The sequence below is a fragment of the Symphalangus syndactylus genome, chromosome X (genome assembly GCF_028878055.3).
Source record: "Symphalangus syndactylus isolate Jambi chromosome X, NHGRI_mSymSyn1-v2.1_pri, whole genome shotgun sequence".
Taxonomy (NCBI): domain Eukaryota; kingdom Metazoa; phylum Chordata; class Mammalia; order Primates; family Hylobatidae; genus Symphalangus; species Symphalangus syndactylus.
The window spans coordinates 18,541,728-18,555,762 of NC_072447.2; positions in this window are offsets into that span (position 1 = coordinate 18,541,728).

Consider the following 14,035-nt stretch of genomic DNA (forward strand, 5'->3'; position numbering starts at 1 on the left):
CAACTAAACAAGGACACCTCTCCTGGGGATGGGGAAACAGGGTGGAAGATGGGTTTATTCTGGAAAATTCTGAGTGAATCCAGAGAACAGAACTTTTACTCTCTCAAAACACCCATCTGTTCAGACATTTATGTGCAAGAAGTAAAAGTTTCATCTTGGGCAAAGTACTGTTGTTTGGTCCATGGAGACACATGAAAGCTAATAACATTTTTTATTGGTGATAAAGAAAAAAAAGGGATGTTTGTTGAGAGAACAAGAGGCTCAAAGCATCAGCAACACACACAAGGGTAGCTCAGAAAGGATTCGGTGAAGAATTAAGACCGCACAGAACCAGAGAACTATTTGAGCCATAATAGTTAACTCTGTGTGTGTATATCTAGTCAACAGATACATCATTACTCAGAAATGGAAATTGATTTCAGAAGAGTGTCTTTTATGCTTTTGTTTTCTAAGTGTATATTTAAAGATTTTTAGTAACGTCTATAAAAGGCTATAGCGTGGCAGGCCAGGCCTCACTAACAGCTGAGCAGGCAGGCCTCCGTAACAACCATTTCAGCACTGACTGACCGAGTGGTGAAGTTAAATATTAAAAGCTGAAAGAGCCCCCTTATACAAAGGCTGGAATGTAACAAAAGCCCACCAAGAGTTCTGCCCAGGCCTCTCCTAGGCCTTGAAGCATGACAAGATAATGAAGGGATTATTAACAGGACCCATTTAGGATTAAACACGTTTTATTGGGGATCTGAAGGAACTCCCCAGACCTCCACAAACAAGTTTTATTGGGGGTCTAAAAGAACTCCCCAAACCTCCATGATTTAGCAGGCAACAAGATAAGGGTAATCACCCCAGTGCCTGGACTCATCTAGATGAAGTCAATTTACTGAGGCTCCAGAGGAAGGTCTTCAGGGCTCAGACCTTAGTTATAGATGAGAAGTTAATCACTAACGTCTTTAGATGAATGCACACTTACACGTAGACATATAGCTTAGCTCTGGAAAACTTTGTAATTTGAGTTTGTCTGGCGATATTTTCCAAGTCTTCTCCCTGTACTCGGTTATAGAAGTAAACTCTCTTCTTTTCCCAGTTCGTCTGCATGTCATCATTGGGCTGCGAGAATAAGCAGCCTGACCCGTGGTTCGGTCCGGGAACAATAGCTTCTGTGATTTTTAACACACCATTTTTTTTGTCCTATTTGAGAATCCTTTCAGGTATTGTGACTTACTTGGCAAACTTTGCAACTGGAAAAGAATTAGCTCAAGAATGTGTGTACTAAGAATACTTTTGTTATCCATAGGGGTTGTCAGCAAAACAATAATACTCATCAACTTTTTTATTTTCTAACAAGAAAAGGTCTTTTTATTTCCTGGCACTTTGAAGATGTCCCTTATATATTGAAATGATCATTTTGATTTAAGGATTTTTCTTATCAAAATTTCATCATGAGTTTTCTAATGAATTTTGAATTGAGAAAGAGGTATTATGACTCCACAAACTCTTCGACTTAACATTTCCTAACGGTTGATTGACTTGTTTCCTGGTTGCCTCTTTCCTAAGATACATACCTCTCTCTCTTTACTCCCCATTAATTTGAGAAAGAATATCAATTTCTATTCTTGTCCCAGCAATTTTAAATTATTTAACTCCTTGGGACAGGTCTGTGAAGTAGTTGAATCATTCTGTGAGAACCTTCACCATCCACTAGAAATGAGGGTGCCGGTGACCTGAAATAATCTTACTGTAAATGAATACGGTAAATTTTGAGATTATGGACTTCTAAAATTGTACCAATCACTTAAATGTCTAACTGGAAAAAGTAATGCTCTTTCTAAAGTTCCCGATTCCATCTACAGATGATATAATTATTGGGTGTCGGGAAACCTTCACGGTTTCCCTCACAGTGACTAAGGTAGATTTGAAAACCTAAATTTATGTGTGCATTTGCCAACTAAATATATTAATATAAATAATATCCAATGCTATTTACTTTGCTACATATCTGATGTTAATAATGAAAAAGGGAAAAGAAATTCATTCTAAAACACCATGTGTTAATAATATTTCTGTCTGTGTTAAGTTCACTGAATAGTTTCCTTACATATGCATGCCTTCCTTTTAGAAATGGATAAGAGATGGCAATTTCATTTAAAATAAGGGGAAGAAAGGCATCTCTTTAGCTTCACCTTTGTTTGTTACATTCAGTGAACACATAACTGAATGTATGTGACCAGAACATACACTACAGCACGGCTCGGAGTTAATCCTCCATTGCCTTTGGGAGAATTTTATGAGAAGGAAAGATATCCTTGTATTCTGACAATGTGAAGGCCTAGGGAAATAGAATTCAAAGGACTTCTTTAATGTGTAGCCTTCGTGAAAGCTTATTTTAATATAGTTCTGAGTGATTCTGTGAATATTCAAAATCTCCTCTGCACTCAAAAGTAAATTAAGAAAACAAAAACCACTGTGTTGATCTTGTGGCCTAGGTGATCTTATGTTATACAGAATTAATAAAAAAATAAACAAAAGGCAGAGATTCACTTCCTGTAAAAAGAAGAGAATACCTTAAACTGCATATGTATTCGAATATGACGTTTTGACTTAATTCAGTGAATCAACCAGCTACCTCATCTAATCTATAGAAAAACTGCTTCTGCATTGCTCAGCTCAGGAGAATCAAATAAAAAGTGTTCATGGTTTAATTTTGTTTTAATGCCTAGTGGTTGATAGCATATTAATTTTTGCCAAAGTTAAATGTGCTCATTTTTACTTTAGAATACATTTACATTTAGAATACTTACTGAGTTTGTTAAGACAGAAGAAGTTTTGTTCTATATAATCTAAGTTATATTTTAGAAAAGAACTATAAATTGAAATACAAAACTAACCATTTTTTTCTCTGAGCATTTTTTGTTTCTTTCCTTCTTTGGCATTTCTGTGTTCATAGTTGAAGTTGGCAGTTATCTTCTGGTACTTAGTCAATCAGAGACCTCTGTCATATGCTTTTGAAGTCTGAGAATTACAAGTAAATACAATAATAGGTCATAAGACCCAATATTTTACAATAAAAATTATTATGGTAAACTTTAATACAAAATGAAAAAAAATCACAAAACCTCCTTAAAGAACATATGAAACATTACAAATATATGTATAATCTATGGAAGTAGTGCATAATCATCATCATTATCTTCATCAGCTTTGAAGATAAGTTACACAAAAGTTTTGAAAATTAATCACCTCATTTGTCCTTAACCAGTGGGCCAAAGACAAGCTGATTATTAAAATGAGAAAATACAAGAATTGAATGACAATGAAAATGGTACATCTCAAAACTGAAATCAAGGATATTAACATTAAGATATCTTAAAGAAATAGAAAACAAGGCCGGGCACGGTGGCTCACGCCTGTAATCCCAGCACTTTGGGAGGCCGAGGCGGGCGGATCACGAGGTCAGGAGATCGAGACCATCCTGGTTAACACAGTGAAACCCCGTCTCTACTAAAAATACAAAAAATTAGCCAGGCGAGGTGGTGGGCGCCTGTAGTCCCAGCTACTCGGGAGGCTGAGGCAGGAGAATGGCATGAACCCCGGGGGGCAGAGCCTGCAGTGAGCCGAGATCGCGCCATTGCACTCCAGCCTGGGCGACAGCGAGACTCTGTCTCAAAAAAAAAAAAAAAAAAAAAAAAAAGAAATAGAAAACAAATCACACACTCAATGAAGTTGCTTGCAAGAATTTTTATGGACAAAGCACTAGAATTCCCAGTATAGAAATTATTCCTATGAATTGATAGGGGAAAGCAAATGCAAATGGAAAATTTTGTGTAGTGTATTAGCCTGTTCTCATGCTGCTAATAAAGACATACCCAAGACTGAGTAATTTATAAAGGAAAGAGATTTAATTGACTCACAGTTCCACGTGGCTGTAGAGGCCTCACAATCATGGTGGAAGGCAAAGGAGGAGCAAAGACACATCTTACATGACAGCAGGCAAGAAAGAATGAGAGCGAAGTGAAAGGGGAAACCCCTTATAAAACCATCACATCTTGCGAGACTTACTTACTACCACAAGAACAGTATGGGGGAACCTCCTCCATGATTCAATTATCTCCCACTGGCTCCCTCCCACAACATATGGGGATAATGGGAGCTACAATTCAAGATGAGATTTGGGTGGGGACACAGACAAACCATATCATGTAGCATGTCATGGATTCTTAAACATGTCATGGAAGAGAAGATTGGGCTGGCTCATGAACATTTTTGTTATGCTAGTTTGCTCTAAACAAATGCAAAAATTTGAGAAAGATGGAATGTCCTATCATCTTGTGTTTATGAACAGTTCTCTTACTTTTCAAAGGTCTATGGCCAGAAGAATATCTTTATTAAGAGTGGCACACTCGTTTAAAATGAGAAACGTTTGTATTTAACGTGTTTTCGATAAGTTCTATTTTGCACCATATTCATGTAATTCTTTCTGATTTCTCTCTCCCTGTATTGATGCAACCCAAAACTGATCATTCCTTTACTTTGAACTTTCTGAATGATTTTCTTTATCTATGCTTGTTTAAAGGTTGCATTTAATCAATAGTGTTTTGATATAATTATTATCTTTCTGCTTTTATAGGTGAATTCAACATAAATTCATTTACACTGCCATGAATGATAGATGTAGGTACACTTTCAAAAATTAAAAATATTAATTCGTGCATAAACATGTTTTATTTATTTATTTATTTTTTATTTTTTTTTATTTTTATTTTTTGAGATGGAGTCTTGCTCTGTTGCCCAGGCTGGAATGCAGTGGTGTGATCTCGGCTCACTGCAAGCTCTGCCTCCTGGGTTCACACCATTCTCTTGCCTCAGCCTCCGGCGTAGCTGGGACTACAGGCATCCGCCACCATGCCCGGCTAATTTTTTTGTATTTTCGGTAGAGACGGGGTTTCACCGTTAGCCAGGATGGTCTCAATCTCCTGACCTTGTGATCCGCCTGCCTCAGCCTCCCAAAGTGCTGGGATTACAGGCGTGAGCCACCGTGCCTGGCTGACATGTTTTATTAATGATAAAATATGTAGTTTTTCATTACAAAGCATTACATTTATGTATATTTAATATTCTTAATTGTATATATTTTTATATATGCACACATACATATACATACACATATACATATAGATTCATGGAAATACACACACACACTATATATATGTACACATACACAGAAATATACAATTTAACTTTTTTCGATGTGATATACATTTACTTTTGAAAAATGTGAACATAAACACAATTTTTTCACTCCACCTATCTTCTACTTATTTTTTTTAATTGGTAAAAGGTGGTGTTTTAGACATTGTAATATTAAATAATTATTTTGTATTATACATTGTATTAGTCCCTTCTCACACTGCTAATAAAAATACACCCGAGACTGGGTAATTTATGAAGGAAAGAAGTTTAATTGACTCACAGTTCCACAGGGTTGGAGAGGCCTCAGAAAACTTACAATCACATTGGAAGGGGAAGCAAACATGTCCTTCTTCACATGTTGGCAGCAAGGAGAAGTGCAGAGCAAATGCAGGGAAAGCACCTTACAAAACCATCAGCTGTCATGAGAACTCACTCACTAACACGAGAACAGCATGGAGGTAACTGCCCCCATGATTCAATCATCTCCACCTGGCCCCTCCCACGATACGTGGGGCTTATGGGAACTACAGTTCAAGATGAGATCTGGGTGAGGACACAGCCAAGCCATATCACACATCTTGTCTTTCAAAAGACATTTCCGTAATATCCTGCAATTACATAATTATTACACCACATTTCTTTAGCCCCACACTTCATACCGATGACATCAGAAATGTTCATCTTGACTTGTGTGTACATTTCTGCCTCTCTCACGCTGTTGTCTTGTTAACTTATTGTTCATTTCTTCTTTCATAGAATTTTTCCTACCTTCAACTTTATTGAACAGAACAAGTAGCCTCTATCCAGTGTATATTATTGCTTTTGTGTGATGTATTTTTCCAATTATGCTGTCTCTTGGCAGATGGATTGCTAATCATTCCAGTTATTTAACAGCATTATTTCTATATTTTTATTTCCATAGACTCAGCTGGATCCAAAATATATTTTCATTGTTGTTTTTCTTTCTGGGTGTTAACATTTTGGAGCTTCTAACTGTCTAAGAGAATTTTGTGTTGTCGTCAAAGACAAGGTTACTTGTTTATGCTGGGCATGCCAGTGTGTCTTGGTTGTCAGAAGTTGCAAGTAGACAAAGGAAATCGTTTCCTAACAAATCTCTAAATGCAATTCCTGGAGGGGAATATTTGGATATAGTGTTTGACATAGATGACATATGCTGCTGGATATTGCTAATGTTTTGGGTTTTGTTTGTTTTTTGTGCTTGTTTTTGTTTTTTTGAGACAGGGTCTCGCTCTGTAGTCCAGGCTGGAGTGCAAGTGGTGCAATCATAGCTCACTGCAGCCTGTAGTCCAGGCTGGAGTGCAAGTGGTGCAATCATAGCTCACTGCAGCCTTGACCTCCCAGGCTCAAGCAATCCTCCCACCTCAGCCTTCAGAGTAGCTGGGACCACAGGTGCACAACACCATGCCCAGCTAATTGTTTTTCTTTCTGTCTGTCTGTCTTTTTTTGCTAGAGCCAAGTTCTCATTATGTTGTTTTCTGTATCTTTTCCTACCATTCCCATCTGTTTTGGGGCTTTTCTTCCTACGCTTAGCAGCTTTGCAAGGCATCCTGCTGCCTCCCTGCCTTGAGTTCATTCAGGTACCCAGTTGTGGAGAGGCTCCCGCAGCTGGCCTGGTGCCTGGCGTCTCCTTTTCCCCCACCTCCATCAAGCTGTGTCCCTCCTGAATTTGATCGTTCACAGCACTGCTGGCATCTAGCCAAGACCTGGACATCCTAGATCAATTAGGCAAAATTCAGCCAGGTATACTCTTATCTACAAACTGTGATGCCTTAGAATAAGAATTTTAATGCCATGACTCATAAAATCCTGGAAACTCAAAACCCTGCCAATTTTATTGGCAAAACATCTGGTTCATGGGAGCAAATGATTTTGCCTGGAGAGACAGTCCTTAGCTATCATCTGACTTGAAAAGTAGTTCATACCCAACACAAAAACAATACAAAATCACCACCTTCAGATACAACAGATGGAGAAGAACTATTAGAACAAGACAGGGAGTTGAGTATGCTTTCACTTTGGGTGGGAACATACTATGGTCTTCAAGATGGTGTAGATTTAGGGATGTAAATTAAGTTACACATAGTCTTAGTTGTATTTCAGGGTTTTTTTTAATAGTGTTGAAGCTTGCCTTTCTCTGTGTCACTTATGTTCATATTATTATTAAAGAATGTGAGTAGATAGAAAACATAAAACTAGATATGTGCATATATATGTTCATATATAAACATTATATATGTTCATATTTTAATAATTTATACTTATAAACATTATCCAGCATGATAGTACACATCTGTAGTCCCAGCTATGTAGGAGGCTGAGGCAATGAGGCAAGAGGATCGCCTGTGCCCAGGAATTCGAGGCTGCAGTAAGCCGTGATCATGCCGGTGCCTTCCAGCCTGGGTGACAGAGTAAGACCCACTCTCTAAAAATAAAAAAATAAAAAAGATTATAAATAATTTATATTTAAAATTTATTTTTATTTACAATATGATTGTAGCCTCAGCAATTTGCAATTGTAACAAGATTACAATAAATAGAATACAAATATATTACTAGCCTGGGCAACATAGTGAGATCCCATCTCTTAAAAAAAGGAAAAATGTAGTCAGGCATAGTGCCCAGGAATTCAAGGCTGCAGTGAGTTATGATTGCACCACCGCACTCCAGCCAGGGAAACAGAGTGAGACCCTGTCTCATAAAAGAAGAAAACATAATATATATATATATAATATTATATATGTAAATATATATAATATTATATATAAATATATATATATATACACACACAAATTTTTAATATGGATACATGTGCTATAATTACATGCAAAAATAATTAGATAGGTATATACACAGTACAAACTTTTCCACATGTACTTCATATATATATATATATATATATATATATATACACTACATAGTTACTTTTGCATGTCAGGACCAAATGACCAAATGTATGAGGCATTTTCTATTACATACCAGGCACTGGACAAAGCTCCTGAAATATAATTGTTAAAAAGCAGATTTACTCATTCATATTTGCCTAAATTGTTGCAATGCAATTTTGATTTGTTATTCATAATACAGGATTATTTAAAAGGAAACTTAAAGATAAAACTATTTTATAGAACTATTTGGTTTTCCATATTATGTAAATTTATAATTTTAATTTTCAATCGCAAGTATTTGAATACAACCATAACATTAGTTAGTGTCAGGAGTATATATTTTGAGCATTCAGAGGACCAGATCTGGTATTAAGTTGATTTCATTCCTAAATAGCTGGGAAACTTTGGGAAAGTCATTTCAGCCTTTGATTCTCCTTCAGTGGTTGCTCCATAAGTGAAAATAAAAACTTTGCAGAGGAATTTAATGTATTAATAAGTGACTATGCAATTAAATTGTGTTCAGCAAGGTCTCTGTCAGTGGCCATTGTTCATTTTAAGACCCTTGTATTATAAAGTACCATGGTGAAATCAAAGTAAGGAATAAATAACAGTTTTGGGGATTGATGTGATGGCTGCGGCCTGTAATCCCAGTACTTTGGGGAGGTCAAGGCAGGAGAGTCTGGAGTTTTGAGACCAGCCTGGGAAACAGTGAGAGCCCATCTCTAAAAAAAAAAAAAGCTAAAAAAAATTAGTTGGGCATGGTGGTGCCTGCCTACAGTCCTAAGTACTCAGGAGGCTGAGGCAGGAGGATCTCTTAAGCCCAAGAGTTCCAGGCTGCAGTAAGCTATGATCACACCACTGCACTCCAGCCTGGGTGACAGAGCAAGACCCCATCTCTTACAAACAAAATAAAACAAAACAAAAACAGTTGTTGAAGACAAAATATGCTATATGCTCCAGGAGTTACAAAGTGATGGAGTTCTGATCATGTGCTGGGCTCGTGACTCAGCCTCCCATATGTTTTACATACATACAGCAAGCCAGTGAGATAACAGCAAAGACTTTTAAAGCCAAAGGGAATATGTCTTAATGAGGTTAAAAGCAAGATTATAAATAATTAGATGGGTCACTCAGAAAACGAACAAGGATAGCCAAGAAGAACATCCATGCCCTTATTAAACATAACTGCCTTGCTGTGTAAAACCTTCTAAGGTTTTTAGGCAGCAAGAATAGGTATCCTCAGAACTGCAGAAACAGCAATTCGTGGGATAAAGTAATTCTTTTCAGTGGGAACATTGCTTTACCAGAAAGGGTGGGGATTTCAGTTCACTGTGAGGAACAAGTTGGATTTCAGTAGATAGATATGTTGGGGCCATTCCTGGTAAATAAAAGCCTATAAACCAAAAATGAAATTGTAAGGCCCCCAACTAAATGAATGGACCCTTCCTTTCAGCCAAGGGAATTTCAAAGAAACCTGAAAAACTATTTTGGGCCATAATTGGAAAAAGGGGGGTCAGACGTGCCTCATTGTATTCTCCTTTCTTGGGGAGTCAAGCACAACTGATCAGCATTCACTTTAAAACAAAGATATTAAGACTGATAGAACAGATTCCTTGTAGCAGTAAGTTACCAAATTCCAACCTGACTCTAGTATACCATCATACGACAAATAGCAGGCCCTGAAAGAAATCAAACTATTTTACCCCAAAATATATTTCTTTGACATTTTTTAAATGGCCCTACAAAGCTGTCTCTTGTAGGGGAAATATACATTCTGTAGAGAATCCCATTTTCATTCCAGATTTTTTCTGATCCTGAAGAGACTAGCTGAGAGTCTGGCATGTTTCAGGTGTCTGAATAGGAAACATTTGGCATCTATTGCCTCTAAGGGTAGCCACCTATGAGACTTCATCTACATAATAAGAACCTTGTTGTCCACAACCCCTTATCTTAACCCAGACATGCCCTTCTATTGATTCCAGGTCTTGAGATAATAACTTAGCTCTTTCAATTAAATGTCAATCAGAAAATCTTTGAATCCACCTATGACCTGGAAGCCCCCACTTTGCATTGTCTCACCTTTCTAGACTGAACCAATATACACCTCACATGGATTGATTGATGTCTTATGTCTCCATAAAATTTATAAAACCAAGCTATAACCCAACCACCTTGGGCATGTGTTCTGAGGACCTCTTGAGACTATCCCTTGGACCATGGTAATTCATATTTGGCTCAGAATAAGCCTCCTTAAGTATTTTACAGAGTTTGGCTCTTTTCATTGATAGTCCTTATATAGGTCCTATAGATTCTAGGCTTCTTGGCAGCATGGTGAAAGTGAAAATTATATAACCAGAAAATGAACGTTAAGTGAAAGGGGTGAGTCATGTTTAGATATAGTTCAATATAATAGAAATGAGATTTTTGTGCAGATAGGAAAGGCCTGAAGTAGCAGAATAAAATATTTTGAGTTTGATCCAGCACAAAATAGGAAAGTTTCAGAGAAAGTGGAAGACACAATTATAATATAATACATTTCACTTAGGGAGTTTGGATTCCCCAAACAGAGAGGGACAAAGTACATCACAAGTACTAACTGCTAGAGTCAGGATAGCAAAAGACCACATTTATAAAGAGTGAATTGCGGACATCTGGTGAGATACTCTAAACTGAAAAGCAGTGATTAAATTTTTCATTTGCAACCTCAAATGGAATTTTCAAACTCATTAGAGAAACTTAAATAACATGAGAGACGATAAAAAAGGATGACTGTTCTGCAGAATCTAAATTATGCAGCTACTGTTATGATCATGGAGATAAAAACTAACCATGAAAATGACAACCCATTGCATTGTGAATTGTATTAAGCTAAATAGAGAAGTTAGACTTACACAGTAAGAAATGATAAAATTCACTCTCCCTTGTACTCATTGAACAAATATTTATTAAGAGGCTTTAATGTGCTAGAGATCATGAGAAATACTAAAATATATAGCTTTGGGATGGCCCCCAAAGGGACAAAAAAGTCAGAGGAAAAGATAAAACCTATAAAAGACAGTAAACACAAGGAGGCCTACTTATCATATACAAACTTCTATATGCATTCATTGCAAAGAGAAATCACATTTGTTCTGATGGAGGAAAGCACTGTCAAGAGGGAAAAATTAAATATAAGTAAGAAGAGATTAGGTGAACAGAGTGAACAGGGGCTGCTAGTGAGATTGGATGGGAAGCATATCAGAGTACAAGTGAAATACATGTTTTATTAGCATTGATAGAGTTCAGCTGGGTCAACTGCTGCTGATAAGGAGAATGTAGCCTGGGGAACACAGCCAGACCCCACCTGTACAAAACATACAAAAATTAGGCAGACATGGTGGCACATGCTACCCAGGAGGCTGGGGCAGGAGGATTGCTTGAGCCCAGGAATGAGCCAATATGGCACCATGGCACTACAGCCTGGGTAACACAGTGAGACCCTGTCTCATAAGAAAATAAAGAAAAAGAGCAAGAAAAAGAAAAGAAAAAGAGATTGTGAGGAAGATTGAGAGATGACAGATGGGTGTGGCCACAATTTGCTTGAAATTCTCAAGAATTGTTCAGTGGCATCATGGGAAACAGTCCGATAAAATTGGACTCGAGAAAATAGGTGAGGAAGGGAGTAGATAAGAAAGAAGAGGACGAAGAAGAAGAAAACACAAAAAAAATGGGATTAGATTTGCTATGTAATGTGCTGTCTATTTAGATTTTTATTTATTTATTTTTTGAAACAGGGTGTCACTCTGTCATCCAGGCTGAAGCATAGTAGTGCAATCATAGCTCACTGCAGCCTCGAACTCCTGGGCTCAAGCATTCCTCCTGCCTCAACCTCCTGTGTAGCTGGCAGCACAGGCATGTGCTACCACCCTGAGCTAATTTTTTTTTCTTTTGAGACAGAGTCTCACTCTGTCACCCAGGAGGGAATGCAGTGACGTGATCACAGCTCACTGCAGCCTTGACCTCCTGAGGTCTCACCTCAGCTCCCTAAGTAGCTGGGACCACAGGCACTTGCCACCTTGCCCAGCTAATTTTTTGTAGAGACAGGGTTTCACCATGTTGCCCAGGCTGGTCTTGAACTCGTGGTCTCAAGCAATTTGCCCACCTCAGCCTTCTAAAGCAATGAGATTACAGGCCTGAACCAAATAATTGTGAAAATTACTGTATAAATAATTGTATCAAAAATGATTGATTTGAGAAACAGAAATTCACTTGTAAAATATTTTTTTGGCAGGCCAAAACATTTTAACTTAGGTTAAATTGAAGAAGAGATAGAAAACATCAGTTAGAGATCTGTTGTAGGAATAAAAATACAAGATAATGCTGAGGCACACTGTGTGAGGAAGAAGAAGGGATTTCACTTTCTCTGTAAGAACATTATTTAGCACATACTCAATGCTAGAAAAATTGCTAGAACACAAGGAAATAAGATTTTTTTTTTTTTTTTTTGAGATGGAGTTTTGCTCTTGTGGCCCAGGCTGGAGTGCAACGGAGTGATCTCGGCTCACTGAAACCTCCGCCTCCTGGATTCAAGCGATTCTCCTGCCTCAGCCTCCTGAGTAGCTGGGATTACAGGGGCCCTCCACCACACCCAGCTAATTTTTTGTATTTTTTTAGTAGAGACGAGGTTTCACCATGTAGGTCAGGCTGGTCTTGAACTCCTGACCTCAGGTGATCCACCCACCTTGGCCTCCCAAAGTGCTGGGATTACAGGCGTGAGCCACCACGCCTGGCCAAGACTCTATTTTTTTAAAGGAAATATCAACTGGCAAGAGATGCAATGAGAACAGCATGGAAGATAGGTCAGTCAAAAACAGCTCAAAGGATTCAACCCTGCCTGTGAAAATGATGCGACCATGAAAGGAAGAGGGAAGTTGGTAAGAGGAGTTGGTATCAGGAACATGATGATTAATTTGTTTTGAGACTTGTTGAAATTCAGGTGATTTCAGGGCAGCCGGTTGAAGATATCTGAGAGACCTTTGGAAATGTGAATCTAGAGCAAAGGAAAGAGGCCAAATTGCAAATATCTGATTAGGGAATAACTTGTATGGAGGTGATAATTGACACCTGAGAGGTTGCATTAGTCCGTGGTAAGAGAAACCAAATGCAAATAGATTTCATCAGAAGAGGCCATTTATCATCTGAGCTAGCTGAGAAGTCCACTGAGAGATTGTGGCTTCAAGCAGTGTTAAATCCATAGACTCAGGGACAAAACCTGACAGGTACTGTGGGTCCAAGGTGCCTGCCCCCCCCCCTGCAAAGCTTTGATGAAAAATCGACTCACAAAAAAACAGATTAATAGGAGAAAAAAGCATACAAACTTACCTAACCGTGCACATGGGGAAAATCACAGTGATTGCTCAATATCCCTGTGGAGTGCAGAAACCTATATGCCATCGAGGTTACAGAAGGAAAGGGGGCTTGGATTCTAGCAAGACAGGCTATGTGAGGGGGAGAAGAGGAATTCTATTCAAGGCCAATATACGATTACTAGGGAGAATGATTGGATCAGGAAACAGAAATTAACAGAAATATCTATCACCTCTACAACAAGTTACCACACATCTAATGGCTTAAACCAACAGCTATTTGTTACTGCGTAGTTGCCATGAGTCTGGGCACAGCACGGCTCAACTAGGTCCTCTGCTTGGGTCTCACAAAGAAAAATCAATATGTCTGCAGGGCTGTGTTTTTCACTTGAGGCTCAGGGGAGGTCCTCCTTCCAAGTTCACTGAGGTTATTGGCTGAATTCAGTACCATGCCGCTGTGTAACTGAGGCCAACACTTCCTGGCTGGCTGTCAGCTAGGAGCCTGTTTTTGCTGATAAAGACTACCTATGTTCTTTCTCATGATCTCTGTATGGGTTTCTCCAGCAACAGAAGGTTGAGTTCCTCTAATGTTTTCCT